Here is a 5,192-nt window from a genome sequence, read left to right as displayed (position 1 = left end):
CTGACATCTGTCTTGGTTCCCTGCCCTGGAGTCTTACCCCATTCCAGGTTCCGGCTGTCTACTAGGACTCCTGGTAGACAAGAGCTCTTCTTAGAATGGACTGAGGGAAAAATCCCACCTTATAATTTTTTTTTTCCATAAATACTCTGATTTTCAGATATTATACTGCCTTGTACACTAGTACTGTACTTCAATAGCCTGCATCCAGTGTTCAAGCCTGAAAAATTTATTCGAAACGATGAACTGGAAGTACACCTGCACACACAGCATTGTAATCTGATGTTATCTGTCTGAGGGGGGTCTCATCCATCTCACATGTTGTGCTCTGTCAACAGATATTGCTACTCGTGGCCCTACCAACCTCCTCCCACCACCACACACACTACTTTTCGTTTCTCTTACATCATCACCTGCCTACTCACCACTTTTACTACTAGAAAGATTTGATCTAGCAAATACCCAAGTAAAGCAACACTTTTACTCTGTGGACCTTGGCAACCTAAATTGCTGTTTGCGAGTTCATCTTTCATGTCACTGACACTTAGGAAGATCCCTAAAATGACAGCTAAAAAAAATCATACGCAACCCTATTCAAATACCAATTTCCTTTCTTTGCCTTCAACTTGCTGGGATAGCAGATCATACCTGATTTCTTTGCCATGGTGCACATCTTGACCTTAACATATACGACATAAGCACAGGAAGTAAGCACTAGGAGGACATTCTCCTGCATCTACTTACTCTCACGAACAAATTGTTGAGAATATGTTTTTACTCACTGTTGCTAGGTGGCAAAAAAAGTCCATTTATATAACGAGGTTTGCTATGATGGAATGCACAAGTGATCCTCAGACAGCCTGAGGGTTGTCTTTCCCAGAAACAGGAGATGTTGCTGTTCTGCTGCTGCAGGAGAAAACAGTTTTCAGGTATTGTAAATACAACAATAAAAAATGACTAAACGGATTAATACGGGATGTGCTGCTGTGAACACAGCCAAGAGTTTTTTCACAGCGACAGAATCTGCACCTGGAACCCCCATGAGGAAAACGACTTTGTGGGTAAGTCACGCTAGATTCCCATGCCCTAGTCGTTGCCTGAAATGTGAACGTCCTCTTTTAAAAATTCTTGGTTTTAATTAACGGGGGAGGTGATTCAGTAGTCCAGGTATAACAGTATTATGGTGACAAATAGACACGTGGGTTTGTATCCTGGGTATGAACAACATCCCAGCTGACATCTGTAAGTGCCAAGTTGCCGGTTATTTCTTAACGGGTTTCTGCGTAATTTTTTAGAGGAAAACAAAGTCACATTTGAAAATATTTGAATATTTGAAGGTCAGTTTCACCCAGTTCCAGACATTAACAGCTGGCTCTAGGAGCAGCATCTCAAAACCACGCCGCTTTTGGTCTCTAGTCAGTACGACTGGGCCATCCCCTGAGACATGATGGGGTCTGGAGCCAAAGGCCATCACCCAGGTATCAACACCTAAATCCCCAGTGCTGAAATGGATGCAATGACAGAGAGCCCTACACCCACCCCCGGATTTTCACCAGGTGCAATATAAATGTTTCTTTGAAGAACAAACCTGTTTTGAAGGACTTTGTGTTAAATAACGGATTTTGCAGAAATTCAGGTAGTTGCTATAAGCAGAAATTACAAACATGGACTATTTATTCAGAATCAATATAATGTTGGTTCAATAAGAAAGTGATGAGTTATCCTCATGTGCGGTTTTTAACTTGTGTGTTCTTTGGGTATGTGAGCAGAGTTCCCAGGAGAAATTGCCCATAGTTTAGATGATCATTAGCTCTTCTCACCACTTCCAAAGATCAGATATTTGATCTACAGATGCTGCCATAACCCAGGCAGAGTGACATATCAACTTCCAACTTTACACAATAAACCTCCCCTTCAACATGACATGTCAAGAAAATCAAGGATACAAACCACTCTAAAATCTACAGCATTTACCTGTGCATAGCGGGAATAAAAATGGAAATTGCAGTCATTCCCAGCTGTGGCCATTTTCCCCTTTTGTGCTTCTCCTCCACTCTCTTAATACTGCCAGAACATACACGAAAACATTAAAGCTATCAACAGTCAGGCAAACCGTATTCTCATCCTGAAAGCAGTACTTTTCTTTCAAAAACTATACCTTCAGAACCTTAGCTCTGCTTCTTTTTTGAAACAAAACTCCAACGGACAGAAATACGCTCAAATGAAGGAGGTGGTACCTGCTCCAGGCTTGCTGAAACAAGATGGCAGTTGCCAGCCGGTATAGAATGTTACATTTCCAAGGTTCCACGGTTGCCAGACGCTCCTCCAGCTTGTGAGATCATCAAGATGGTGCTATGGGACCTGTCCAGCTTGAACATCTTCCTTTATCTCCATTGCTTCAGAGTAAAGTACGGAAAATTGGACAGTTTCAAAAAGTCTCCCGTTCAGCTTAACGTAAAAAGGAACAAACCCATTTGACGGGGCTTAAATCGTACCCAGCTTCTTGCTGCAGGAACTGAGGTCTTTTAGAAAAAAATCTAAGACAAACCTCATTCTTTGACTGTTTTTTAACCAAAATCTTTGTGCTCGTTGTGTTTCTTACTGTTCTTTGGATGGAGAAACTTGCTGCTTCCTGTTAGTACACTGTTAGCCGTTACCTGTTCACACTGCTGGGGTTCATTGCTTTCTCGGGCCTCCATGATGTCCACTGCCACAGCTCAAGCAGCAAGAACAGCGTACACTCGTGTCCCTAACCTTTGTTCCCATTCAGGTCCCAGGCTGCCCTGAACAAAAAATATTTGGGGGGGAAATGAAGTTTCAATCCTGGAAAATGGTAAGGCATACTGTTATGCCCAGGACATGGGGTCACATTTACAACACTGAGTGACATCACTGACTTGGAGAGGAACACTTCAGAGCACTGTTAGACCAAAACCTGGGAACTTAGGAGTAAAGCATAAAAGGAAGAGCAGAATGGAAAAGGAGCCTGTGGAATGATTACTAAAAATGATCGTTAATACAGCACTGGTCACACATTAAGGAAAGGTATAAAATCAAAAGGTTTCTAGGGTAGAACGCAGCCGCAGCTGGTGTGTGAAGAATCCGCTACATCTGCGATTCCCTGTACAATATTGCTTGCAGAGCAACACGGGGAGTGGAGTGGGGTGGAGACTCCAAGGCCAAACCCTGTGATAATCCAGCAAACATGGGAAAGAGATGGCACCAGGGAAGAAAAACAGTGCGAAGGATGGAGCAGAGTGGAGACACTGCAGCTAAACCCCTGTGATAAACTGGGAACTTGAGGGCCAAACGGAGCCCTCGAAGGTCTTATGGAGCTGATAAACTGCTACTTGTTCCGCTGAGCCAACGATCTGTCATTTTTTTGATGAAATGTTGTCCTTTGGTGAACTTTGCTCGTTATAATGTCATTATAATACCAAAACACACCTCCATCCCAAAGGCTACCTGCCTTCAAGGTGTGACCACTCCTCCTTGAGTCTGCGCCCTGAATCTTTTGTAAACTGTACCTTTAAACGTGAGGCGAGAAAATTTTACGCCAAGCGTAATGAAAGTATTTATGACAAGAGTCAATCAAACTCCACCTTGAACATAAAAAATAGCATAAAAATGGCCCAGGAAAGGGATGATGTGAGGGAAGACACCATCGTGCACTTCTGGGATCAGTCGACGGGCTGAGCCTCTCTTTGCCCCCATAAGGACGCTTGTGTGTAAGATTCGAACACTTGGTTATGCCAAGTTCTTCCCCGGGAAACTAGAAATCTCTATATGGAGTGGTTTTATAACTTAGCGCTTTTGTAACCGAGCTATATTGCTAGCATCTTTAGCATTCGCACGGGCTTTGCAGGCAGTCACTGTCACCGGCAATCCAAAAGAACTCGTGTCTCTGTTGTTGAAATAAACTGCACTGTGTAGGCAGCTCATCGTTTGGGTTTCTCATGGAACGCGACCAAAGAGTGGCCGTGCCAGTTCAGGAGCATGACTGGGCTGAAGGTACAGTCTGCCGTTAGTGTATTCAGAACCGTAACAGTTTAAAATATCCTAAAGGTGCCTGGGCTGATAGTGCTGAATGGGGCATCACTCAGAATTTAACCCTAGCCGCACCTCGCCTCCCACCTCGGTGAGGAGTGTTAGAACGCAAGGGGGGTTATTTTCTGCCAAAACTATTTTGCCCCTTCAACGAACACCTTTAAACCTCCCAATGGTTTAGCAGTACCGATGATCAAAGTCCAGGTCACGGGAATACTCACTGGTGTTGTTTAATTCAATCCCACGGATGCTGCCAAAAGCTCTCCCTCAGACAGCATCCCACGCTAACATACGCAGGGGCGGTTTCTTCAGTACTCCCTTAGAACAGCAGTAAACAGAAGCAGAGGAAAGCAATGTGAATAAACCAAACTCATGCACACTGCCTCAACGATAGAAGAGGGGCTCAGTATCTTCAGAATACAGCCTAGAGAGCATCTGGCGTCAAGACAAGTGTTCACTTGTAATTAATTTTTTCCATTACTGTGACAAACAGGTAGAAGGGGTGTGTGTGTGGGGGGGTTGTTTGCTTGTAAATTTCTTACTTTTAAATAAAGTAGGAATAAAAGACATCAAGTATCTACAAAGACACAGGCCTGTAAAAACTACGTAAAAACTAGTAACAACTACGCCTGCTTGAACCCTTGAAAAGCAGGCGAGAACAGCGAGTTGGAGCTCACGCTGCTGCTAACAAGGACTTTCTCCCGCCCTGTGGCGCCTGCATCCCCTGCGTGTGTCCCTCTGCCCGGGCGTTGCTGGGGAGACCCCCCAATTCGCGAGGTATTGAGATCACATTTGTTCTTTGTCTTCTGTGGTCTTGTGGTCGTTCCTGCGTCCTGCCCGAATCGGCTCACACAGAAGCCTTTTGATTGTATCCCTTTCCTTAACGTGTGACCAATGCTGTATTATTGATCATTTTCAGTAATCTTTCCACAGGGGGAGACGTTGGAGTCCCTCCTGGCACCAGCTGCGGTGCAGCCGCGCAACCCTGGGGTGCCCCCCATGGGAAATGTTAAAGAAATAAAATGTTGGTCTCTATCCCTGGTGCTGTGGTTCCTCCTCCCATCCCGCGGCTGGGGCTGTGCCCCCCTCAGTGCCCGACCCAGTGGGACAGGCTGGCACTGCTGGCACCCACCAACCTGGGGGGGTGG

The sequence above is a fragment of the Vanellus vanellus genome, assembly GCF_965231255.1.
Source record: "Vanellus vanellus genome assembly, contig: HAP1_SCAFFOLD_36, whole genome shotgun sequence".
In the NCBI taxonomy this organism is placed as follows: domain Eukaryota; kingdom Metazoa; phylum Chordata; class Aves; order Charadriiformes; family Charadriidae; genus Vanellus; species Vanellus vanellus.
Note: the sequence above shows the minus strand (reverse complement) of the source record.